The sequence below is a fragment of the Lagopus muta genome, chromosome 6 (genome assembly GCF_023343835.1).
Source record: "Lagopus muta isolate bLagMut1 chromosome 6, bLagMut1 primary, whole genome shotgun sequence".
NCBI classification, from domain to species: Eukaryota; Metazoa; Chordata; class Aves; order Galliformes; family Phasianidae; genus Lagopus; species Lagopus muta.
In genome coordinates this window covers 520,126-547,612 of record NC_064438.1, presented here as the reverse complement: position 1 = coordinate 547,612, position 27,487 = coordinate 520,126, and the positions used below count along the sequence as shown (strand labels likewise).

Here is a 27,487-nt window from a genome sequence, read left to right as displayed (position 1 = left end):
CATTGTGCAAGAGGAAACTTAGTGAGCCAGATCTCTTTATTACTTGTTGGCTGGTTTTTCTGTTTAGATGTGCTCAGGATGTGGTTTACTTAATTAATGTGTGGTGTTTAGATAGTAGGCAAGGTAAAGAATGGAGATTCTAACTATGATTTCAACCATGAAGAACACTTCCCAGTTAATGCTACTGTAAAAATTGATTTTTCATTTTGTGCAAATCTCCAGTTTGTTTTATAGTTCAGTATTTCAAATAACACCGGTGTCTGAAATGTAGCTTCTTATTTGTAGCTGAGTTGATTGTTCAATCCAATTAAGAAACTTTTCCTTTGCCCCAGAACGTGCAGTGACTTCTGAAGCTCTAGCTTTCATAATTATGTGCTTTATTAGATCAGTTGTTTTCAATAAACTACAACAGATGATGGCATATATGCAGACCGCAGATGGCGGTCTGCTTTGTCTGCGCTGTGGTCACACGTTCTACGAAGGCACTGACGCATCTTTTGTTTTATCAGTATGCAATAGCCTGTCTTCTGCAACAACATGACTTTTACAAGAAAGAGGAGGGTTTTTTGATGTTTTTGGGCAAGCTTTCTCTTAAGAGCGTGAATATATGCAAGTCTTACAGTGTCTTTAATACAGCCTGCAAGTTCTTCACTCTTCCTCCTTGCGGAAGATCAACTGAAGTGCTTGAAGGTGCGCTTTTTCCTTCTAGACTCCATTTACTGAAAGTGTTGTTCTGCGGTTGATTTGTACACAGACACTTTTATAATGTAGCAGAGATTTTGGGAGACAAGCCTTTGTGTAGAATATGGGACAGGAGTGAGAGTTCTGTTTGTAAGCCCAGCCCTCTGACTCAGGTTAGAGCTGTGACTACCAAATGCAGTTGTTTAGACAACGGGTGAGCTGAAAGAGGAGAGGGAGCAGTTCTTTCTGTTGTCTTATGTCAGAACGCCTTGCTACTGGATGGAATGTATTATAGTGAAATCTCATAGCAAATTCAGCTGCGTGGAACAGTTACACAGGTGAAATAGAGTGGCAGTAAGCTGTGGGAATTCAGACTAAGAGTGGAAAACTATTTTGTGCCTAACTCTCCTGCTAAATTTAGTTATGTGAGAAGGCAGAGAAATGGATTAACTTTCTCATTCAGTGCAAAAGACAAACAGTCTCAAATCAAGTGACATTAATGATCTAAAAATAGTCATCAGATGGGAATATCTTAAAGATTCTTTCTGTGGGTGTTCACAATTATCCAACCCAGCACAAAACAAGAGGATGTTATATTATTTTAGCCAGCTGTGTTTGTAGAACAGCTTAGCACAATGATAATTATCTATTTTAAGATTACCTCGTTTCCATATGGTTTCACTACTAAAGATTAAATGGAACATATAGAAGGCAGCTTGTTGCCTCTGAAATATCATTAATGATGTCCTATGGATAATGAAATAGTGGATTAGGTACTTGTTCTCAGCACCTGTAGTAATTATTCTTGCCTGGTCTTCCAGGTTTTTACTGAAAGGTTGAGGGGAGCAGTGAATGTCATCTGAACAGGGCTAGAAGCAATTTAATAAGGCAGTTAGAGAGGCAATTTTTTTTTGCCTGATTTAACTATTTTTCAGCTGAAGATGTTTCTTTCTCTGCTGGTAAGAGGGAAAAAAACCTTGCTTTTTCATCAAGCTTACGACATGGAGCAGGAGGATGTATGGACTGTAATTTCCATTAGAGTAGCTTTGTGCAAATTTTTGTTGTCTTGAACATTAATAACTTGCTCTAACTTATTTTTAGCATCTAAAATACTTCAAGAGGTGACAGAAACAAGAATTCATGCTTTTAATGGTATTTAATGAACACAGCTTAATATCTTTCCTTTAGCCCGAACTTCCATTTGAGCTCTGCAGGCCTGCCTCTTCTGACCAGTAGCATTGTCTTTACTCCTCTCTAGAGCAAGGCCTGGTTCTTTCCAGCCTTCTGCATTCACAGCAGTGAAGTCTGCCTGTGACTTGCATGGCAGGAGGATGTTAGTTACATCTAACATATGGATTTGTGTATTTTGAGAAAAATAGGAGGAGAGCTAAAAAGCAAGCAACAAAAGTTAGAAATAGAAATAAAGTTGATAAGACATCTTAAAGTTTAATGGCTTGGGATTCTTTGTCTTGAAATGGGAAGATGTGACTACGGAAGACCTGGTTCAGAAGTATTTTCTCTGACTATTGAATTCAGTAGGAGCACCACTGAAACTTAGTGGCTAAATCAGTAATAGCAGAAAAGATCCTCAGTGTTCTGTTATTTTTACCTCCGTTGGCACCATATGTATGAAGCCACCATTTCTTCTTGTTAAATGGATGGCAGAGAAATAGCTAGCCTTTATGGCCTCTAAAACTTCAGTGACTTGAAACTGAAACAGTCTTGTGTCTTAACAGTAAAGTGACTAGAGAACTTGTTGTTTTTTCCCCTCACAAAACCAAGCTAATTTAAAGACTTGTTGGCCATCTTTTAATAATTGTCTTCTGTTGTTAAACAAACTTCTGCGGGTAACAACAATATTGATATCAAAACAAAAATTACATTTCACATCCAACTTCTTGCTCTTGAGAGTGCGCTTAATGTAGAGCTAACTTAAGCTAATTGAAAATAGTCAAATATTTGCATAATTGTATTCTGGAGGTGGTGGTTGTTCAGTCTGTTGAAATCTCCTGGAACACAAAAATGCAATGCTTTCTGAACCTGCTATTCCCAATTTTACCAATTTCATCTACAGTAAATCTCATTAATACTCTACCAGTAAGTACTAGAGATATTGTTTGCTGTACTTTAATTACGCTTGTGGTAATCTTTTTTTTTTTTTTCATAAGAGGAGATAATTCATTCAAACAATAGCAATTCTTTCAGAATTCACATCATAATGACATTTGAAGGAATGTAATTTTGGGAATAATATGAATGTAGGTTTCAGTAGCTGGGAGGTATTTAATTTTAATGAGGTGTGTGCTAACATACTGTAGTTTCTACTGCTAGAGCAATAAAGTAATACAGAGATAATATAATTGGTGTAATTCATCTGAAGTTAATGCTAAGTTTAGATAGCTGCTCTGTTTTATTTATGCAAATCACTCAAATGGATGATTTTTGAGAAATGGTGCTTTATTAAAATTGTTATGTAGTTTTCCTTTTATATATACATATATATACATATATATATTATTTCTGGGCTTATTCTATGTAGGGCGGAGCTTGATGTTGTATTCTGAGAAGGAGAAAGCATCGTTTTCTACTGATAAATGCAAAGGTTTTGCTAAGGCAAAACCAATCTGCCTACCCAGAGTCTGAAAAAGCAAGCACTGCTAACTACCAATAGGTATAATTTAAAGAAGCTTTTTATCTTTATCCTTTTTCCTATTATGCTCTACTACGGACTTCTAGAACCTGCTTTCTGTAGTGCAATCTTTTTGTCTCGCTGTCTGGAGGATTTATGTGGTTATGTGAACACAAAGAAATATGCTTCACTCTGAGTATCTGTTTCACTGGTGTTCATTGGTAAATCATGCAGATAGTGTGAGTGATAGTATTCTAAGCATTAGTTATTTGGGATGAGCTAAACTACAAAATGAGCATATCTTGAATTCGTGTATGGTGTTGCCATCTCCCTGTTGGAAGGCGGAGGTGTTAGAGGAGATAAGTCATCACTACTGTTGTAGGGGGCAGGGATGGTAAAAAGGTCAGCGATTCAACCTCAGAATGTGGAATGAAAGGCAACAAGGTTAGTGCAGAGATCAGTGCAGTCTTGAGACTGGAGAGGAAGAGGAAAAGAACAAAATATGGTAGCTCTGGTATAAATAAAAAGTACCCTTAGCAAGTATACATAAGAAGGGTAGTTTTCTGTGATTCCTAGAGAGCTTCGTTCTGCAATTTAATAGATGGTTTGTTCTAGCAGACTGTTTTCCACACTGCTTCAGCTTTATAGATGAAGTAAGGAAATAAGGAAGGCAAACATACTTTTTCTCAAAGTGGTGGATACAGTGGGGAATATCAAGGCAAGAAGCTTTTGAAGTCAGGGCAGCCCATACTAAGATTACCATTGTAATGTAACTGTAAGGATCCTGAATACATTGAATTAAGGCTGTAGAAAAATAGAAGCCATTAAAAATAGTCCTTATCTGAGCTTTTCTAAGTAGGACAGGCAAAGAAATACTGGACAAATCTAGGCCAATATGAACCTCTGATTACTTTTGTTCTTTGTCCTGGGTTTGTATTTCAATATGTTTCACTGGAAAGTACTTGAATATTCTGGTTAAAGTGCCCTAACCTCCTGACATACCTCTTAAAAACAATAAGAAAGATAAGGTACAAAAGGCTACGTATAGCCAGATTTCATATCACAATCAGAAAGAATATCTTTCTGTGTTTTAAGGCTTGATTCTTTTTTGAGCTGCACAGTGCTGTGTTATCGCTGAGAAGTTACCAGTGTCTGCCTCTCTTTTGAGTGTTTAAACTTGTAAACTAGCAATAACAGATGCAGTTGCATTTTGTATTTAGAGCTTTTTTTATTGATATTGCATATCAATATGCTCAGATTGTTAGGTAGATAATTTACTGTCAACCAGGTGGAACTATCTTGTAACTATGGGACTTTGAAAAGTAGAAGTGTTTTGTAAGTAGATGCAGTCCAATGATGTTGTTTGCTGGGAGTATGGCTTATGAAAGAAAAGCTGTCTTGTGTTCAGGGAGAGGCTTCTAGGCTGTAGAGAAACTGGAGAGTTTTTCACTTGTATGCCTTGGTTTCATAGGGACTACAAACAACAAGCAGAATATGTTTCAAGCATACAGCCAAATAGTGGATTTGTTCTCATTTCCTCCTCTGAAACCTGCCCAAACCCCTGGAAAGGGATAAATCCATGAGGAATGATGTCTATATCATACAACGTAATATAGTTTGTGTACTTCAATAGCTTGTTAAGAGACCACGGAGCCATTTACATCTGGAATGATTTTTAATATTAGCGCTGTGTTTATGGCAGAGACTCCAGACTCCAGTCTCCAGTCCTACGTGGTCACCATTCTTAATTTCTCATCTGTGTAGCTGAGCTGGAGTGTGATTCTTGAGGAACGTTTCCCTCTGTTTCTTGGTTTGGGGCCCTGGTGAATGGCTCTTCTGTTTGACTCAGCTTCTTCTGAAGTTGTTTGAGAGAGAAGGCAGGAGAAATGCCAACATAACCGTGACTACCCTCTTTTGTCCACAGCAGTTCTTGGCAGCTGGTGCCACTGCCCAGAAGCTGTTCTCTGCTTTGGCAGGCACCTGCCAAAATGTCTTTGCCTGGGTGCTGCATATCTCTTATGAATAGGGTCCCTCTACTTCTGTCTGATAGAAAACTTCATTGTTAATAATGGGAACTCATCTTCCGGAGCTGGTAGCGTTACCTCTCATCCCATCACACTCGCTAATTAAACTGCACTGTGTCAAATCTGCAGTGGATATTCAGTGGGTTCTGTAACTGTTGCTATCAGTGTTTCTGTGACAGCTCAGGCAACTTCGGTAACACCTGCTGCTCATCTCCAAGGTATTTCATATCTTCACCAAAAATTGAGATCATTAACCGCATTTTCTTACTGAAATTATGACTCATTCCCCAGCATTATTTAGTATCTTTTCTGCACCTGGAACAAGCATGGTTAGAGTTAATAAACAAGTTCATGGTTTACCCTAAAACTCAGCTTAATCTGTGTTTTTTGAAAAAGAAAACTTGCCCGAGAGCATCCTAAGAGATGAAGATGGTATTGCTTTATTAAAGCAGAGTTATTTGAATGGTATTTTCTGATGTGAGCCTCTGAATCTGAATTTCATAAGCATTCCCATGAGCTGACATAACGAACTGAACAAATGGAACTTTGCAATTTGAACTGCTCACTGCTATATTTAGCAGAACTTACCAGCTTGCAGTGCCATCCTGAAAGGTCAGACTTTTTTACAATATGTGTCAGTACAAAACTGGCTGAAATTTTTAATCGAGATATTTTATAGAACTAAAGATGTGATGAGATGAGGATGACCTAAATATAGCCATTTTCTGCATGTCATGTGCATAGCAGGAACTTGGCTTGGATGTAGTGTGCTCACTAACTCACTTACAGTTTACTGTCTTACTTTTACCTGCCCATGGCAGCTATGTCCAATAGAAGATAACTGTTGTAGGGCTCTTAATATACATCATGTACATAGTGTTTTTAATTTCTCTTCACCAAGCACCTGCATCATCTTTAGTCCAGGTCCAAAAGTAAGGAAAGGGGATCCATTTTGCCAAAAGCAGCTTTGCTTTTATTTAAACCAGGCAAAACTGAACTTGACTGCTGGAGGTTTTAACAGTCTAGCAGAGTCAAGAGCTGAAGAATGAAAGGCTGTGGTGTGGTCAAAGCTTAGAGATCGTGAAGGTTTTGCTGTGGAACTTAAGTGTATCACCTGTCTGCTGCTTTGTTTTTTGGTTGTTTTTTTGTTTTAATCCAAAGAAGCCTATTGCTCTTGTTCTCAAAATAAACCATGGACCATGTAACTGTACTCACAGAAATAATTTCTGACCAATCCCTATTGTACACTTTCTCTTTTCATTTTCATTTTATTCAGGAAGCGTTTTTTTGGCTGCCTAAAAATCAGAACTGTAATAATTCTGTCAACCTGCTCTGTGGTCCTTGAGAGCTTCCTTGGGGAGAAGTGAAATATAAAGCTCAGGATTGAAACACTACAACTGGGATGAGAAGAATGCATATAGGCTAGATTTTATAATGACTTCAGTGAGGTAAGGATAGAACATGAGTAGCCATAATTATCAGTGTAGGTTGGAGGGATTGTTGCCAAGAATAGGAGGAATGCTGCTGGGTTCCTCATGTACCATACGTATTGCTTCACCCTTACCGAAGATTCCACTGCGCTCTCAGCTGATTTACAAATGGTTTTCAAAATACATTGATGTGGAGATTCAGTTTGTCCTGGTACAGTAAATATTTATTCCAAGTGTGGCTACTCAGTGAAAGACTTGAGAAGTAGCACTAAAATAGCTAAGTGTGATGTGAGGGCCTGTCTCCAGATCTTAAGAAGTGAGAATATTGAACTGGCATCCCAGCAGAATACTATAGCTCTCAGGATCGTGATCAAAGTATTGCCTCCCTCTAGCTCTGAACAAAAATGTCACTGCAGATCTGAGGAAACTATCAGACAAATTTATTTTGCCCAAAGACTAACCAAATACCTTCATTTTTAAGAAAACATGAATTGCAGTGGTATGCAAGGAGGTGTCTTCATCTGATAGAAGCATACTTTCTGTGGAATAAGAACACTAACCAGTTGCAATGATGAACAAAACTGAAGGGTGTATGATTCTAAAATTACTTGACAAATGTAGCTGTGTTACCCTGCTGGCCTGTGGCAGCAGCAAATAACACTTGCTACAAGTATATTTTATTCAATCTTCACGGAAAGCAAATGGGACTACTGCAATTATGAAATAAATAGTATGAAAATAAGAAGCTTGCTCCAGAAGCAGACTTTGCTGGGTGCAGCTGGTAATGGGGTGAAAGAAAAGATGCTATTTGTGATGAGTTATGATGAAGTGCTTGTTTTGCTGCTGTAACATCATCAGTGCATTGCTTTGGTAGGTTCAGGTTGAACACTACAAGTTAGGGAGGATTCTTTAGTGTAGGACTGGATCTCTCCTGGATTTGGACCAGGAAAAAAAAAGGCTTCTTAGTAGCTGGCTGTAAATCTGGTAGGGGTTTCTTATTTTCAACATCTATTCTGAACACATTTTTAATCCAGTGCAGTTACCAGCTTCAGTTCTTAGCGTGGAAGTATGAAATGATTGATGTTGCAAGAAAGCACGTGGACTTCTTTTCTGGAAGATGTGTTGCTACACATGCTGGCATGTGTTCTGACACTGAGGGATGAGTTGAAAGCACAGTTGGGCATAAAAAGCAAGGCAGAATATGGAAAAAACCTTTGCATTTGCAAAATGTAGTACTAGAACAGTAAGGAGGCCTGACTTTTTGTCTGGAAAAGTCATGGTAACAGTAAGTGGAACTGTACTTATCATGACTTTATTCTAAAACTGCAGGCTTTGTTTATTTCCTTTAGCTGACAGGTTTCAAGGGATCTAATTTAGGCTTGAATCCAAGGTGGACTGTTAAAAATGAACAGCAAATAGAAAGCACATTTTAAATGTAATGGTCTGTGGAACTCTCCATCTTTCTCACTGTCTCTCTAATATCGAGCTCTGCATCATTGAGAACTGGCACCATTTGGAAGTCAGCTCTGCTCCCACTGGAGCTAAAGATGGACGTCTTCCTTAATGAAAATGAAACTTGATCTTTTCATGAGTATTTCATTTTCATGTTAAGATTGCAGCTTTTTTTCTGTTCATTCTTCATTAGCTATCAATTTTACCCTGGGCCCAGAAACTGCATGAGCTAAAGGAACTCCATATTTGAGCTCATGTTCTAGGAAAAACTTCCTGATTTGTCCAAACAACTTTGAACTGTGGTTCTGGCATGTGCCTCCGTAAATATTTGAAATGAGCTCTTTGTGTGCCAAAGAACTGAAGGATTTCATTTTACTGAAGTATATGAAATGTATTTTAAATAATTTAGGATAAAATAATATATGGAGGTTTATTTAGCTTTATTTTGATGTTTTAAAAGTAAACAACAGGAATGGGGCAGTAAAATCTTTTAATCCAATCTGTATCTGAGGATGAGCCAGCCCATGTACCTTACACCTTCAAATATTGACAGGAATTGAGTTCTGTATGCTTGTCTGCATTGCTTAGTATGATGGTGGTGGTTGTTTCTTTGTTATCTGGCTCTTCTGTGCGCCTTCAACTAGTTTGAAATTCTCTATAATGCATTAGATGGCAGAGTACATACATAAAAAGAGGATTTTTGAGGAGAAAAACCATACATTTTACAGTAAGCTGGGGCTATTTGAAGTACTTGCAGCATGATCTGTGATTTAAATAAGCAAGAAGCACACAGCATTTTTTTTAGTCTCTTATACTAAACATGCATCTTCACGTGCTTCTTTTCCAGGAAGTAAGGCTGTCTTGTTTTCTGTCAACACTTATGTGTACAGAACTGATCAGATCAAGAAACGGGGAATGCACATTACAGAACCAGTCAGAGCTTCAGGAACTGTGTCCACCTAAAATGTGGGGCAGGAATTATCCCCATCACCTGAGAGATGTCCTACAGAAACAATATAAGATTTCAACTTGCAGCATGTTAGTAACTGGGACCAGTGATTTATAAATAGAAAGATTTATACTACAAAATATTACACATGTAGTCAGAAAAGTCTCTGGCAGGTTTGAATTCTGGAAAGCACTGAGGTTTTTGAAATGCTGGAGGAAGATCCAAGACTCTCCTGGAATTCTCTGAATTAATTACCTCCTCTTATGTTCCCTACTGCTTTCTGCTAAACCAAATTACCACTCTTAATTTTTCTCTGCCCTAATCAGGCTGTTGCTACACTGCAGTGCTGAGGACATTAAGGTCTGTAGTACATTGGGATAGAGCTCTCTGTTCCATGTGTCTATCCTTTCCAGCTCTCCAACTTGTCTAGATCCTGAGTACAGCTTGTTACTGAGAAGAGGCAACAGAATTGAAAGCCATCAAGTAGCATCCAAAACCATATTTCTGATTTTCAAGTAATGCTTGAAGTATGCACTTCTCTTCCTTCTTCCTAACAGAGTTTTTTTTTTTGCCAATAATTAATGTTTTAAAGCAGAAAGCAACAGTACCACTTTTCCTCTTCGAACTGTAAAGTATTACCACTTACTCTGAATGCGGTAAGATCTCTCTGGTCCATCGTGTCTTTTGCAGCTTATGTTGCATGGGCAACTTTTGGCTGAAGTCAGGTTCTAATGGAGAAAGGACACAACAGAGTGCAAATGTATGTTTTAGGGATGTCTAGGTATAAATACCTTCTGTAGCAAAGCAAGTAAGCATTTCCTCACAGTTCCAGGAAAGGATATGGTTATGGAAAATGAATTGCAAATTTATTTCCTGGGTAGGTCATAAGCAAATAAAAAGGCTTATAAGAAAGTAAGAGAGAATTGATTTCAGAAGCAGTCTAGAGATATGCCTACCAGTTGTTTTTGTGAAAGCACAGAACAAATGATGCAGACTCAGGTAGTTCAGGCAGTTGGAATAACCCCTGAATTTTTAAGTGCATATATAATTTTCAATAAATTCCCAAAGCCTTTTGAATTATTCCCATTGCTGGAAAGAAAACATTCTAAGTTAGAGCTTCTAAGAAAATGGTATGCTGCCAGGACTTTGCACAGGAAAATAACTAATCCCAGAATTGGAAGATCTTGTTTAAACAAGTCTAAAAACTGAACAAACTGTGCTCATTCACTTTTTGAATATCCAGCCTTATGACCTAAGTAGGCTCTGGTAGCCATATGCTGATAGATGTTATGCAAGTGCTGTATGTGCTCTCATTTGATGACCTGAATGGCTTCAGCTGTGTTTAAGATTTGTCTGAAACTCAAAATAGAGAGAGGATTTGTCTTCTGCTGGCAGAAGTGCTGCACTTGCTATTGCAACAACATCAATCCTGAGCAGAGACTACCCATCAGAGAGCACTTATGAAATTATTTTTCAATGGCACACCTTTAGATACAATAGAGGTTGGAGACTGAGACTGGAGTCTTTGGTATGCAAAACCTTGAGATGAGAGCAGGTGGAATGGCGTGCGAGTTTAAATATTAAAAGAAAGATATACACCTTGATAAGAGTTAAGGTTTCTACACAGAATTGAAAGAAGAGTAGCTGTCAAAACGAAAAGGAAGTCTGTTTTTTTCTTTCACTGTATAGGCTTTCCACATATTAAATGCTCAGAATTCTGCATTTCAAAGTCAGAACATGAGCCATGCTGATCTACTGTACTACAGCTTTTCTAAATGACGGAGATGTTATACGCAGCGAATGGAAGGGAGAGGAGGGGCTCAGTTCTGAAGGGAGTAAGAGATACCTCATTCCTGTATCTTCACTCAAGGCCATATGAGGTGCAGGAAAGCTTAACTAATGTTGAGCTCTGAACTGTGTAATGAGTCTCTGAATTGCACCTGGGTTTAACAGGTTAAAATTATTTTCCAGATCTCTCTATAATTATCTTATTATATGTAGTATAGAAATACTTGTGGCCATCTGAGGGCATTCCGTAAGAAACATGGATTTTATTAAGCACTCAAAGTATTTTTTTTGTTTGTTTTTCAGTTCCTATTCTTCCAGCTCCCAGAATTAGCTTTTTAAATTTAGGCTGTAAGATGACTTTTGGCCATCTTGATCCTGAAGCCAGTCAAAATCTATCCCTTAACTGAGTAAGTAGGCCCATTATGAGATTGAGGAGGAGCTTGAGAGCTACAGATGGCTGGGCTGTTAATGCTCTATAGCTCACAATACTCACAACAGGTTGGGTGGTAATTCAGTGTTGTATTTTTCATGGTGTCACTCTGGTGCTGGTGTGGTGCCTTTGAACCACCTGTTGGGAACAACCTGAGCATCTCTATCATCTTTGAGAAGTCTTGGAGATGAGTCAAAGTCCCTGGTGGCTGGGAAAAGGGAAACATAATTCCCATTTTTAAGAAACAGAAAAAGGAAGACCGAGGGAACTGCAGAATGGTGAGCCTCACCTCTGTGCCTGGGAAGGTCATGGAACAGATCCTCCTGGAAAGCCAGTGTGGCTTCATTAAGAGCAGCTCGTGCCTGACCTGGTCAATTTGGTGACCTTCTACAATGGAGTGATGGCATCAGTGGATGAAGGAAGGGTAGCTGATGTTGTTTACTTGGATTTTTGCCTTCCTGGTGAGCTGTCCCTGCCCTGGGTGGAGAGGTCTGTTGCCACTGCCTGCCCCGGCTCCTCCTGTAACTGTTCCTCTGAGGACACATATGTTAGTGGGGTGTCTGGAAACCCTATGAAGGATTCTGGGGAGCTCCTCAGTGCTGGGACCTGGAGCTGCCTGGACCACAGATGCATGGGGCTCCTGAAGGAAGGCAGCAAGGCTGAGGGTGGCTGTGGGAGCGTCCTCCTGCCTTCGTGCAGATGGGGTTGGGAAGCTGCTCCCTTCACTGGCACTGAAGTGGCCAGAAGGGTCTGCAATGGGCAGAAGGTGTTACAAACTGAAAAAGAGTGAGGCCGTGGTCTCAGCTGAACTGTAGTAAGCTACTTTCCTTGCAGGAAATGTAAATGACTACGTTTCCCATTTAGAAGCAAGCTTATATTGAAAAAGCTTTGGAATTTACGAAGATGCTAATAATAACAAATTTAAAGCTTTAAAGCTCTTGTGGCAGCTTCCTTTTCCATGCAGTTAATTACAAGAAATGTCTGTATAGTAATTCATCTCAGTACTGTCTGGCTGTGCATGAAAACTCTGTGTAGCATGTTTGAATGTGAGAATATTGGTACTTACTCTAAATGCAGTTTTCAGTTCTTTTTTACACTTTAGCAGGTTTTGGTTCTTTTCAATTACTTCTCTTTTTAATTACAGCTGACAAGAAAGAGCAAAGCTCAAATTGGCAAGAGAAAGTGATTTTTATCTTTGTACGTTTGGGGCAAGTTTTAGGAAAAAAAAACAACACCAGGTGCAGCTTACTTGGAAGCAAAAAGTAATGAAGTGTTAGGAAATGTTCTTCCTCCAAACGTGATAGTGTAACCCTGCAGAGATTCAGCTATAAGCTGGTTTTAGCATATGCATCATCCAGCCTTTCACAGTCTAATGTTGATAGAGAAATGAGAGGTTTTAAGTTGACTGTTTAAAAAATAAATTGCAGTAGGCAACAAAATTTGCAGTAGGCAGCTAATGGCAGCAATGAGCTCCTGACAGTCATTAAATACTTCTCTGCAGTGAATCAGAGTATGTCTGAAATGCTTTGCTCCTCATGCTTTCCATTGGTGTATTGACTGCTACATATTTGTTTAAAAATAGCATTTATTGCTGTAGCTTCACAGAAATTGTGACTAGCAGTATTAGTCAGTAACCTGAAAAAGAAGAGTAAAAGCATACAAAGCTGACACTTTCTCACAGTGCTCTGGAAACATGGAAACAGACGTAAGCTACTAAATCCGGATGTGTTAAGAGAAAAACAAGACAGATATCAGAATACAGTTACAGGGAGCAAAGAAGCAAAAACGAAGCCCAACTAAACATTCAGAAACTATATACTGATCTGAAATGAGCAAGAATCATTTTCTGATCTCTGCTTTACTATTGCAGTGTTGCTGAACAGCACCTATTAATCATGAAATGTAACCTGCCAATGTTATCACTGCCACTGAAGCTGGAAGGCTTTCTAGAAATCTTTCAAGTCAGGGAATGACAAGCGTGATGTTACCACTGCTGCATCTCCTTCATAACAAGTTACTTCATATGTGGTGAGAACTAGGAAGCTGTTTTCCTTTGTATTTGTTTTCTCTCTGTTTACATGTTTTGCCTGTTTTTTTTTTTTTTTTTTCTCTCTTTGTGGCCTAAACTTCATTTCTTGGAAATACTCTGCAGTTTAAGAAAGCATCTGCATACTCTGAAGCCCTTCTCTCCATGGGATCTGTAATGTGATTATGTAAAGATCTCTTTTTTTCCCCATCTGTTTAATGTCACAAGACTTGTGGGAATACAACATCTTTGAGGCCACATCCCTCTGTTGAATTTGGTGAAAATGGAGTAATGTGTTCCAAAGCTATTAGAGGAGATGAAACAGCATAGAGTAATAATCTTCATTTCCTTACAAGGAAGGGAAGAGTCTATGTTCTATGTTTCTTTGACAGGAAAACAACATCGCTACTAAGTTTTATTGTTAGGGTTATGGTGTCTGAGTTTGTTGCTGATTCCTAAGCAAGCAGCACAGCAACTTCATCTTGAATGTACAGTCAGGATAGATTCTCTCTCACGTGGAGGTAAAGCACTACACCTGACAATGCAGTCAGAGAGGGCAGTCGCTCAGAACAGATGCAAAATCCCAAGTCTTTCTATTAATTGTTTATGATTTTCTCTTAGTAATTACAGATTTTGCTTTCAAACCGACATTTTGTAAGTAATCTTGACCATTGAGAAATCTTCACACCAAGTAAATGGGTTAGTTGCTGGTGAAAATGAATACATGAAGTTAGCATAAGAAGAGCCACCAGCATTTCATGAAGTACAATTTCCAGCTGTCACAATACTGGTGTAGTTTGGTGCTATACCCCAGTACTACTGATTTTGTGGTGATGTTTTCCATCAGATTATTACAGTTTCTTTCTTTTTATCTCTTTATAACTCAGCCTTTGAGTCCTTTTCCAGTTGTTGCTCAAGTTACAGGGAAGTGCTTCACAAAACCAAATTGATGAAGTCACATGTTAGCTTAAGTTTCTTGTTAAGTTGCGTGTTATAGAAATTTCCTTTTGACCATGAACTAGAAGTAGTGCATAGCTGCTCTGCCTTTGTTAATGGAATAGCAATCTTTGCTTTGCATGGCTGGAAATAATCAGTTGGCACTGGTGCAGGGGTGGAAATGTTTTTGCTGGATAGAATTTTCCTGTTTTTACTAAGGAAAAAAGCATAACGTTTGCCTTTTCACAATGCAAATGAAGATCATCAGTGTAATGACAGTTCTCTACATGTTTGACAAATTACATGTGTTTCACTTCTTACAATTACAATAAAAGTGTTAGTAGAGCTAATAATGATAAACAATCATTCTCTCCAGACTTTCTGCCAAAAAAAAAAAAAAAAAATCAACTCTCTAAGCTCAGATATTTTACAGATCCTTCTCCTGGATCTTCCATTTCTTAAACATAATCATTAAAAAAAGGAACAAGAAAAAAAGGACACTTTCTATGCCTTTCATTGTCTGCCTTTGTGCACCTTCACCTCTTCCCTTGTGTGTGTTGTGTGATAGATGGCAGCTGATGGTCTGATGACCAAGGTGGTTGTGGCAGTTCTTTATGAAACTTGAATTTTTGTGAACTACTATGGCTCAGTACCAGCCATCAGTAATACAAAAGTTCAGTTTAAGAAAAGGCTACATTCTAAGGTGTTTTTCCTTTGAAGAACCCACTAGAGGCATAAAATGCATTTTAAAATTGATTTTTGTTTCCAGGATCTCTGGACAGAGGACTGATGATAAGTAATTTCAATTTATCATATTTCTTGTACATAAGGGACTAATCCTTTCCGTTATCCAAGCTGTTCTCTGTGTAATTAAAAAATGAATACTTGATGAATAATAAAAAATGAAACTGAAAAGGCACACTAAAGCCAAAGTAATTCAACTTCATATGTAAGGGAACAGTGGTGCATGAGCCACTGATATAAAAATCTACAGATATTTTGTTTAAAAATGAAACTGCTACTTTTTGTTTGGGGATGACCTGAGCTTTTTGCTTACTTACTTGATCTGTTTGTATTTGCATGGGAGTGTTCTCAGCAGCTTAAAATGCTTTTATATAATAGACCCTTTTCCCCATCAAATGACAGTACTGTTTGTTGTAACCATTTTATTTTTGAAAGATTCAAACATAAATGCTTTGTCTTTTCTAATGACCAATGCTAGGTGTTGTTCTGATGCTTCTCTTCATGATTTACAAAATGGAGCTCCCAGCTTTTAGAAGCTTTTGCTCAAAAAGCGTTCAGTCTTTCCTTCAGGACAAATAATGCATTTCTGGGCAGTCAATGTTTTGCGCTGGTTCCATTTTTGTACTTGGCTGTTCTTTGCAATATGCTCCCAAACTTTTTCTTAACTTCTTGAGTTCTCTGCCCTTAATGAAATCTCTTGATGAGCCCAAGCCTTTATTACATTTTTTAACCGATTAACAAGTGGCTTTTTGCTGGTACAGCTGAATTGCCTTGGCTGCAGTAAATTGGCCTCTTAATAGCATGATCTAGTAAAGATCACTTACCTCTGCATGCCCTTTCTGTTTTTTACTCATCATCAGCAATCAGTGACTTTTCTAATTGTTAAGCACATTATGTTGATGTCCAGGCTTTTGTACAGCTGTTGAATGTAAAACAAATGGTCACTTGCTATTTTTTTTTTTTTTTTTGCTGCAGAAATGTTCAGGTGCTGCAGTGAGTAATGTACCTGAGCAAGTGTAGCCAGGTTCTCTTTAGTCAGTTCTTGTAAACAATTGGAAATCAGTTACACTTCTTGAATCTTTTGGTGGATAACATGTGCTGTCTTGTCTGCACTGGATGCACCATGTGCTGCTTTTGTTAGCCTCTGACTTGAAATATGTAGGATCTTCCATCTAAGGTGTCTTTTTTTTCTGTTTGAAGTATTTTAAATCTTACTTTGTCTGCATTCCAACCCAAATTGTTTTATGACTGTGATATGATTACAAGAAGTACAGTATCATTATTTTTGCTTAACATTTTTTATCTTGTTCAAGAGTACCTTCTCACCCCAAATTAAAAACAAAAATCCAACCTTAAACTTGTTTTTGGCTCTTCAATGGAGGACATGTTTGCTCTCAAACTATGAGGCTTGACGAATGGCCTTCTTGATCTAAGATTAGTCACAAAATTGAATTTCAACCTTACATTTTTTATATTTTGTTATATTTTGCTGGGAAATATTCAAGAACCCATGTTGTCATCAACTTTATCAGTGCAGTCCTGGTTAATTAATGCATTGTCATGCAGTGGAAAATAGCTTGGGAGTGCTTCAGAACAACAGCTGCTTCTGAATCTACTGTTAGAAAGTGAGGACCAGTAGTAAGAAGGTGACCTTTGCCTGCAGCTGTGGAGAGAAGCCTGCTGAAATCTCCTGCAGGTGTTTTCTAAAGCATGCTGTTTTATCTCTTGTCCATTCTTCTCTTCTGAGTTTTCCAGTTATAAAAAGAGGGGTATGTGTAAGACTTATCATGGAGAGTGGGAGGAAAAAGACTTAAAATGAGAGAGAAACTTGAAATTTCTGTGTTCATTTTAGATGACTTGGGGAAATAAAAGTCCTGATGTGATCTAGCTGTCTTGAAAAGCTTTTCATATCTAGTACTGAATTGCAATGGATGCTGATGGATTGATCAGAACTCACTGATTCACAAAGTGCAGAGTGAAGGGTCCGTAATGTGTGCTAAACTGCAAAAGCTAACAATTGTTTCTAGTGTGTTTTGCTGCTAGGACGCATGACTTTTGCTTCTTGCTTTAAATGGAATCACAAACAAGTGGATGGGTTCTCTATTGTACATGCTTGGCATCTGGGAAACAATGTGGCTTTAGAACTGTACTGATGCCTGTGACTACATCCTAGAGAGGAAGATGGAGTATGTTTAGCTCACTGTTTAGCAGGAACATGAAACCTTGTCTGAGTGAAAAATGTTGATGGTTTTATCGATAGGGCTCAGTAAACTGAAAAGCATATGCTGTCATCCATTATATGTTAGAAATTCTCGTGTTGCCTTAATTAGTTGAAAACTGCAGCATGCTTGCTTGTATTCCATTTCCTTGAGGCTTTTTCAAGTAATTTTAGATTTTCAGTGATTTCCCTTTGTACATGGCAATTGAGAGAATTTTAAAATGATTCAGTATTTTCATTTTTTTTAATAGGTTCAATATTGATTTTTATCAAAGAACTGACCTGAAATTACTGAGGGAATATCATACGAAGATAGTCTTTCAAAGCAATTTATCATATGTTCACAGTTTGCCTTGAGAAAACAAGGTCAATGAAACAAAAAGCCACGGCGAAGTCCTAGGCAATCCATTCAACTGCACTGTCAGTCTTTCAGTCTTTGCGACATGACACTTTAAATCAATGGGCTCAAAGAGGGATTAAACAAATTAAGGATGTATTTCCTAACCAGTATCCTGAGCTCTGGAAATAGATTTGTTTTCTGTTTCTGTCTGTGAATGGTTCTGCATGCAGAGAAACTGCATGCTGCCTCTTGGATGTTGCCCTGCCAAAAGTGCAGCATCTGACGCACCTGACCTTTGCCAGAATACGGACTTGTTACGAGCATTTTTCAAGCTATGTTCAGAAGTAGAACAAGAAGTAGAAGAAGTGCAACTTGGTTTTAGGAAAACGTGGTACTTTATTCTGCCTAACTTGCATCAGCATAGGCACTGAAGGTAAAAGAAGACCTAGTATTTTGCCCTTCCACCCCCCCCCCCCCCAAAAAAATAGAGAATTATTACAATTTTAAGTACGTAATTAAACAATACAAGTAAGAAAAAGCTAAGCCATCTATTTTAGTGTATTGTGAATTCCTGAATTAATAAAATTAGGAAAATGTCATTTTAGGTTCTTGATAGCTTGTTAAAGCTACATTTTTCTACACACAGAAATTCCCATTTATGGTTTGAAAGAAAAGGGCTTACTCATGTTTGCATGAGAGAACTATAACAGAGTAGACATATAAACCAAATCTTTACTTGGCATTGCAGTTGCCATTTTAATAATCCTCTTTTCAATGCGAGGCTTACTGTACTTCCTCACTGAAGAAAACACCTACAGGTGCTGGATTTGACTGAAGGGCTCTGGTGCTTTTTCTAGAACCATTTACCTCACATTATCTCTAGAAAGAGCTCGAGCCCATTTGGCGTGAGCTCTCTCCTTCTCTCATTGCAGCTGTTCAATTTTGTGTAAATAATTAAATACTCATTTGAAAAGGTATTGGCACTCAGGGAGTGCCCCTGCCTGCTGAGTGGCCTAACCCTAATGCTATAGATCCGTTTTCATGCACTCTGTTTGTTCCAATGAATATTTCAGTGTTTTATGTAAAATTGAACAGCTAGAAGGGGATTCACTTCAGAGATCTGTTGCAGTGTAGTAAAAATAAATAAATAATAAAGAATTCTTCCTGTCATGTAAGAGAAGCAGAAAGTAGTTCAGCATAGAGATGTTAGATACAGGGTGTTTCTGAGCAAGAGTCATTTCCCCATACCTACATCGTGATTGCAGTGAACTCGTGTGGGGGAAAGGACTGTGGTTCCATGCCGCTCGGGTACCCTAATGCTGCATTGTTTTCTCCATTAATATAGACAACAGACCAGATCCCAGAAACTGCGATTGTCTGTTTTCCCACTTCTCTGTTCTTCACTTTGCGTATCTGATAATGATTTGTACTTATAACGCTGTACAAAAATTTGATGAGGCTTAATCTCATCACTTTGACACAAGTGGAAGCAAAGCTGTGTATCAGAGTGCTGCAGCAGTACTGCAGGTGGAATCCTCTTGATTTAAAAATAATCCATGTTTCAGTATCCATAGATTCTATTTGTATTCTAGCACGAAAGCTTGAAGATTGTGGTCCTGCAGGTAAGTGAGACCACACTGTTCTTTCTATGCTGGCTTGTTAAATGCTTGACTTTTGCACTTTTGTCCAATGGAATTTAACTCGCCACATTTCATACTGTCTGGAGAAATCGGAAGAAAAAAAAGTGTATTCCTTTTCTGAAATGGTCTGTTCAACTGGAGGTGAGAAAGTCTGAACACCTCAAGTAGAACATTGTACTGTAAATTGTGTTAAAATGGGCTTGTCAGCTTGTTATGTCCACAAGTCCCTGTGTACCTATCTCAGAGGCAGATTGTTTTCCATTCCTTCAGACTTGGAGCTCTTTCCACCTGGACATACTGGGTGTAAAAACCTAACGATGTCCCTTTCCTCTGTGCATGGGATAGATAAAGCACCTTCTAAAGCAATTGCTTGAAACACAGTTTGTGTGGTTTTGTCCCTTGAATGTAATAAAGTGCAGAGTCACGATGAGAAATTTCCAACATGCATATCAGTACCTCAGTTCAATGATGTCGTGTTAAAAGCAATTAGGCCAAAATTTTTATTTAAAAATTTCTTTGGATTCCATTTGCAAGCTTAAGGCCTGTACATGTGTTGGATGCACGTGTTCTACCTCTAATCAAGGAACACTGTTATTCAACTTAGAATTGTTCATAAATAATTTAGGTTCAAGCCAATTAGACTAATTTCCTGGGTGTATTCTTGTCATTTATTGCTGTGTTCTTTAATTGAGCCAAGTCATATGAGAGTAAACACCAGACTTCTGTATCTCCCATATAATAAATTTTGCATGCCTTGTATATAAAAATTGGTAGACAGAGTAGTGTTTGAGTATGCTTGAGCAGTGTGAAGAGGTAATACTGAAAAGTATGACATTATTTTAAATTGTAACGTTTGTAAATGTTGAGGGAGAACAATGATCATTGATACCATAGGCTTTTTGCTCTGTGTGATGCTGGAATATTGTTTAGCGTGGTTAACTATTTAGCAATAGCCATTCATCTCTATTTACTTACATTAGGTATCCGAGCACTTGTCTACAGTTTTTAAATGCAAAGAGCCAAGTTAGCTCTTAAAGCTAGAAATGCTTTGATCTATTGGAAAACAAAGTTGGCTTCAGAGGGAGAGTTTGCGAGTGAGGCCTGGGAAACCTGTTCAGAATAGCTGGCTGCAGCAGTTAATGCTTCAAAGTCTAGAAAACTGAGGCAAAATGTTCTCTGTTCAACAGATCTTTCTGTGTATTAACAGCCAATTTAGTTGAATCTGCTGTGCTCTACTCAAAGTGTTAGCTAGAGGAGCAGACAGCACATGTGTTTCAGGGAACAGAAAGAAACTCTTCTTTTAAAGTCTTTTTCGTCTCCTTTGAACATTTTCCCATGGGCTTAGGTTTGAGACTAACTGGGTGCAGCTTTCTCTCAATGTGTTCTTGGGTAATTTTAATGTAATATGATGACTGGGCCTAGATTGCCCTAGATGACATGGGCATAGCCCATGGAAGCCTGTCGTAATACAGCCCCATTTCACTGATGCAAGTTATTGTTCATCTCATTCTTAAGTAATTGAAGAGTTTGATCATTCTGCCTGCTATCAAATAGGGTATATACAGTAGTGGCAGCCGCAGAATAAATTATTTCAAAATAGGCTCCCAATACTACTTAAGTGCTGGAATTTTTTTATAATCCATAGATCTAATTATTTACGGTGTTAAATATCAACATTTGAAAGGCTTCTAGAAGGGAAAAGACCACTGAGATCATCTTTCCAGCCATCAACCTGTCCCCAGCATTCCCACTAACCATGTCCCTCAGTGCCACATCTCCATGTTTATAGAGCACTTCCAGGGGTGGTGACTCCATCGCCTCCATGGGCAGCCTGTGCCAGTGTCTCACTCTCTTTCAGAAAAGACATTTTTCCTAGTATTCAACCTGGACCTTTGAACTGCTTCTGAAAGTAATAATACCGAGTCCCTGTACGCTTATTTCTCAGTTGAGGTACAAGATTTATATATTTTTCTGTGAAGTGTTTAAGCGTAACAATTTTGAGGATATTATTGCTATTACTGTGAGGTTTTATACTCATTTGAATGCACTTTTCCTTACTGCTTTTTTATGATATTGAGTAACATCACGACGTAGCTGTATGCAACAAAAATAAGACACTGTTCTGTATTTCTTTCTATATTTTAAATCCTAATACATGAGCTTGAACTGCATTAAACTTCTGTTCTCTGTGTTCTGTATGTCAGTAGAGGCTATAGTCTTATATTAACGTTTAAACTAGGAACTTGTGTTAGGATCAATTTCATTGAGCTCAAAACAAAGAGATCTGGCTCAGCAAATTAAGAGTTTGTTGAGCAGAGATGTAGTTAAATGCCAGTTCTTTCCCCCAGTGTTCAGACTTGAAATGACTTCTTCAGGGATTCAGTAAATCAGCAGTTTATCACTTGCTGCATCTCTACCTTAAAAATAAGGTCCCAAAAATAGCACAGAATGCTAGTGGAGAAATCTGGGTCCAAACATATGGTCTGGTCCTCTTTGCGAATGATCCTTTTGGTCTTCTAAAAAAGAATGTATACATCTGTTGTTCAGTAAGCTTTTATCCTGGTTTCTATGGTTTGAAAAATAATCAACACGCAGTTCAGGCTGCCAAATGGGTATAAATTAAATGGAGTTGTTCAGTGTTCTTCACTGAGAATAAAATTTAAATTACAATTACAATATGTAGACTAACAGCAGTCGTCCTTTTTCCTAGACTGCACTTCAGACATGGTGAAACTCTGCCTGATGCTATACTGCAGTGCACTCCATTCAAATGAAAAGCATCTGTAATTAGTATGGTTACTTTCTTGTATAAAATATTACCAGCTACTGGAGAAGTTTTAGTATTTAGTACTTTGCACTTCACGCATTTTAGTGAGATTTTAATGGAAAAAAGATTTAACGGTTTGTAGATAATCAGGCATGTCTTACCACTTCTTAATGAACTGTACAATAGGCCCGCACATACTCTACGTATTTAAGGCTTTTCACAACTAAATGCATCTTTGGTAGATATTAAATATATATATATATAGCATGTGTATATAACAATAAATTATTATATTTACATAAATAACTATAAAACGATATTACTTTCCAAGACCTGTTTTTTAATGAAAGCATTATTTTATATTTACTATTGGTAACAGTTTGCAGTGACTTTCTGGCTCATAAGGAAGGTCAGAAACATGTCATGAACCTTTCGTGCATTAGCGTTCATGCTTTTATTCCAAAATGGCTTCAGCTCTCACACAGAATCCTAAGTGTTAGTATCAAAATGATTTTCTCCCATCCCCTCCATAACTGTTTCCATCAAGGAGGTTTAGCTGTTACTAGTTCTTAACAGAAGATCTGGGCTGAAGGTGCTGATTGTTTGAACTCTTCTTCCTTTCATCTTCATGGAATGAGACCAAGCGTGATTCCTATACTTTACCAGACTTTTGGGGACTTCAACTGTATGTCTTCTGTTAGTTTTCTCTGGAAAAGGACTTCGTGTGTTGGGCAGAGTAGTAAATAGCCTGTGAAAAGAATGAAGCAGAAGAGCAAAAAATATAATAGATAATTAGAAAGCAAACGGAATTTTCAGCTGTTAATTCCCCTCATGTAGAGACTGTGCTACATGTTATGAAAGGTGAGAATGGCCCAAAGGCTTAGTTTGACGCTCCTGTTAGCAGAATCTCAGAACTTTGATTCAACAGGGATACCAGGCCTTGAAGATAGGAAAGAATGAGGCAAGAAAAGAGGGAAAATCCCTTTGATAGTCTCCAGTTCCCTGTAGCGTCCTGGTATCAGTCTGTACCAATGTACTGTGCTATTTCTTCCTCTTCCTGTCAGCTCCTGTGAAGCCATGGAGGACTCTCTGGGAAGGTCTGACTGTGAATTTCTGTTGCACTGTTACAGTTTAGGTACTTGCCTTCTATTAAAAGGAACTTTGATAAGAAATTGGATGGTTTTGTTTTTGCATTTTGGTCTTATTTCATTAGTTGCATGTGAATAAATGCTGACTGACAATGCCCATGTTCTTCATATCATCCCACAGCTAATAGCACGCAAAGAATGTCGTCTTAGGGCTTTAAAACATGAGAGAATTCTTCTTGCATCTCCCTAGAGCTGAGTGTTTCTGCCAGGAATTTTTTCTGCTTTTGCCTCAATAGGATCCTGTCCCTCCCAAAGTGCTGCTGATCAGAAATTGGATTTGGGGCTGTTTTTCACAAGTGCGCTGTCGCCCTAACTAACCATTATAGGGAGAAAGCGATTCCAAATTGCTTCTGCTGCTGGAAATGATAGGACAGAAGAAAGGGTGAAATTAGTGGGTACAACCATTGACTCACCACACTTTACTTTGTATATTCAAGGTATGAAAAATTAGTGGGTAATTAAATTTGAAAAAGAGCTGATGGTGCCAGTGGCTTTTGGATGGAAAATTGAACACTGAAAACATGTGAAGTAAAATTGTTTCACAAGCTCTAACCAGTTATTAACACCTTCTGCTAACTACTCTTCTAAACTCCACGCTTCCAGTGTAGGAGTCCGCTTGGCATCGAAGCCAATGAAAGACTGTGTATTTAGTTTCGTGTTACCATGGCTTTGTGTTTTTTGTTGTTGTTTCTCATGTGTATGTGCAAATACTATAGGTCATAGTCTAAGTGGAAGTAAAAATTTTTTTTTCTTGTAAATACACTCATTACTACAAAGGAAGATTAATAAATTTAGTATTTAGATAATATTGATTCCTCCCTTTCTAAACAGGAAAAGCAAAGGATTAAAGCACTGGTACTTGTTTCCCTTTCTCTGTTATTTGCCTTCTAGTACCACAGCAGATGTCGGAATATGCAGCATTATGTAAGTTTTCGTTAATACTTCAGGCTGATCCTCAGGATGTATATTTTAAGAAGCAATCCTTGATTAATCTGTGAGAGGTGATTTCTAAAAAAACCTTTAGTAGAGACTGAATTTGAAAGGGAGGCAGCTGGCACTGAGATTGTGTTGTATTTGGAGGGGAGCTGTGGTTGTCTGCCAGATGGCAAAGCTGCGTGCGATTTTGGGTATATTTGTTTTTGTGTTGTGGGACGGTATTTTTCTTTGCTTTTTAACACTTATTTAGTTTGATTCAGATTTGGTATTACTTACCTCTCCTTAAAAAGGGCCTCTGAGCTTTTTAATTCTCCTCTAGCCGCAGGCAGGGGTTTGCTATTGGCAATCTTTGGGTTGGGAGCCAAAATAAACACAGATTGTCATATTACTGTGAAGATACTCTGGCAGGATTAAAGATTCCAGTGGAACTGATGTTTCTACCAGGGCAAGTGGGATAAAAATTTTGATCTGAAGCTCATGAAAAGCTTTTTTTTTAATGTGATGAAAAGGGTCAAGTGCAAAGGAGGTTCTGTCAATTTACAGTATGACCTCCATTATGGCTATACAGTATCAAAGCTTGTTTTCCTCAGGTATCAAAAATGTTTTTTTCTCATTTCTTGGTCTTCAGGCAGTAGAATATATTTTATCATCTTCAATAACAAGTGGAAAAAAAAAAAAAGCCCCACGTATACTAGTGATGCCTGTTGTACTTTGTACGTTGCTTTTGTGCCAAATAAAAGCTTTAAAAGCATTCAAGATGTAATTAGCAATTGTGTGGCTCAAACTCTAAGGGATTTGGAGCCTCTTGAGTTAACAGCATTAAAAACTAGTTTTACCATCTGTAGGGTTTTAAATGTTCTAAGTAGTTATTTAAGTTATTTAGAAGTTATTAGTAGCATTTATTTCAAGTAATTTCTATTTTCTGTGACTCTGGTTTTCCTGTTACTTTGTGTAGTATTTAGTGAAGTTTGTTTCCTATGATGCATGTCTAAGCTTTTACCTACTAAATATATTGGTGAGCGACACTGTATCTCTCTCCAACATTGAATTGCAGAAGATGAAAGAAAAATGAATTAAAATAGGTAATTACTTAATTATACTCCTTCGATCACTGTTTGAAAGTAATACGTTATCTGTTCTTGACATACAGTTCACTGATGTCTTATAAGAAAGGAATTATTTGTATGAAAAATCAGTTAATTGCATTTTTGTTCCATCACACAGCTGTGTGAAGTTCACACACACAAAAGGTGTAGCGTGCAAGTTCATTAGCTGAAGGGTTATTGACTGAACTCATTCTTAGCTCTCAATATGAAGGTGATAGATATCGAGAGTTACAGAGGTGTCTTTCCTGCTGTTACTCACATATGAAGTGACTTTCCCCCTGCTTTTAAGAGCTTTTTTCTTCTATAACAATGTAGTTCTGTAACAGCCAATAATTTTTCATGTATAATCCTCAGTTTTTACAATATTTTATTTGACCACTTATTTACAAATCAGATGCAATAAGTTAAAAGCTAGAATGTAAGTGCTTTACTTGTTATTTGAATGGATCATTGACTCATTTTTTGAAGACAGTCTTCTCTAAAGCTTGGTATTTGCTTCAATCTTAACAAATTTCCTTAATGTATTTTTCCTTGATTTTCAAAGTATGCTGATGTCTCTTCTGCATTTGGAGTAGTTCAGAAGCTTTTCTTTTTGTTCCTAAGGATAAAAGCCTTCACTATTTGTACAAGCAGTTAGCACAGTTTGTCAACAATAGATTGTAAGTGGACACAGGTGTCAGTTTACAAATTGGTATCTTCTTTATTGTCATTCAAGGGACAAATTGAATTACTGCTTCAACTATATTCTTCCTGTTTTAACATATGGAAGAACAACATTATCTGTGAACTTAAAGCTCCATTAAACAATAAGAATCTCTTCTAGATAAGCTCCTAGTTTGCAAATTTTTACTGCTGCTACTAATTGGCAACTAGTTCTGGTTTCTAACTTGCTATTGTTAACATGTCATTCTAGCCAACTAACAAATGCCTTTTAAACTTCCTTGGCCTGCTGAGCATTCTGTATGTCATCTGTCCACTTGGCACGTGCCAGTGCACGGAACAAGGTACAGACTCCAAGAAACATATGGCAGCAGGAAGTACCTAAATGCATGGCCTCAGAAAAGAAATTTTAGGTGTTAGATAGTAAGTAGAGTGGAAGAGCTACCTTCTCCAGTTCTCTGTGCCTGGTGCCTAGAGATTGCTAGGGGGTTCTGATAGGAGGAGTTCCTCCACCTCTGGCACCAGCTGGGGCTCAATGTCACTCCTAGCAACCTGCATGGTTCTTTACAGGTACCAATTAGAAGGATTGCTTAATGAGTTTCAGGTGAGCTGCGTAGGCCATGGTCACACCCAGAGCAGCAAGCACTCCAGTAACCCAGTCTGATGATAAAGGAGCAGTTTTATTTCTGACTATGAAGGTGCCTTTGCTGTGAATTAAGAAAATGGGCATATGGAAGGAAACAAGTTAAAATTGGAGGTCAGTTCTAAAGCTCTTTTAGTAGTTGGGTCAGAACTGTGTGTGCTGTGATGCTATAGATCCTCATATGGAGTACATCTACTAAATATCTAAGTATGAATGTGAGCCTGGAGCTTTTGCCCTTTCCGCTCTTCTTATGTATTTTATGGCCTTTATTTTTAAACCTTGACTATGAAACAGAAATAAACTCAAACACTCAGTGTTACCATTTATATTGGGTAGTGAAACATGAAAATGCTTTGTCTTTTTCATGGAGACTGTCCGTTGAGGTGGAATGAATAATTTTCTAGTCTCTAAGCTTCAGTCTTTCCAACCCAACAGGATGATTTTTCAGTACAACTACAGCGTACTTGATTTAACTAGAGAGTAGGTATGAGCTGTTCTTGAGATATCTGTTGCAAATTGAAGAGTAGTGCTGTGAATGTGTGGTGTGGGCTATGAATTTACCTTGATTAATTATGATGTTCTGGAAGTAGATGAGAAAATGTTACTTTTTTTTTCCCCTTTACTAATTGCATGGAAGCAAGAAAAAAAGACATTCTTACGTTGTTCAACAAAGGGAAGAAAACTTGTCTTTTAGAATTTGTTTTCTTCCCATTCACAGACTTGATCTAATGGAAGATCAAGGCTTTTGTATCTTTCTCTCAGAGCCTCCATTATATTCAGTCTTGGTGTGGGCTTTTTTTTGTGCGATTGTGTCTGGCTTCTCATATCTTTGTTTGTAGGCTGCTAATTTTATTCAAAGTTAGCTTTAAAAAATTTGCTTACTTAACTTTGAAAGTAATGCTTACATTTTGAAAAGCCACTGCTTTTTAGTTAGGAAGTC

At 37.9% G+C, this 27,487-nt stretch overlaps 1 protein-coding gene across 4 annotated transcripts in view; it reads left to right on the top strand.

The window, feature by feature from the left end:
* Positions 1–27,487, top strand: part of SPON1 (spondin 1) — a 329,330-nt gene that overhangs the window by 20,357 nt on the left and 281,486 nt on the right. Inside the window, exon 1 of one of the 4 annotated variants that reach the window (XM_048948288.1) lies at positions 26,641–26,661. The exons of the other annotated variants lie outside the window; for them this stretch is intronic. The gene's annotated coding sequence lies outside the window, so the exon portion shown is untranslated. Of the gene's footprint in view, positions 1–26,640; positions 26,662–27,487 lie in introns of those variants that run through there. 4 annotated transcript variants of the gene reach the window in all.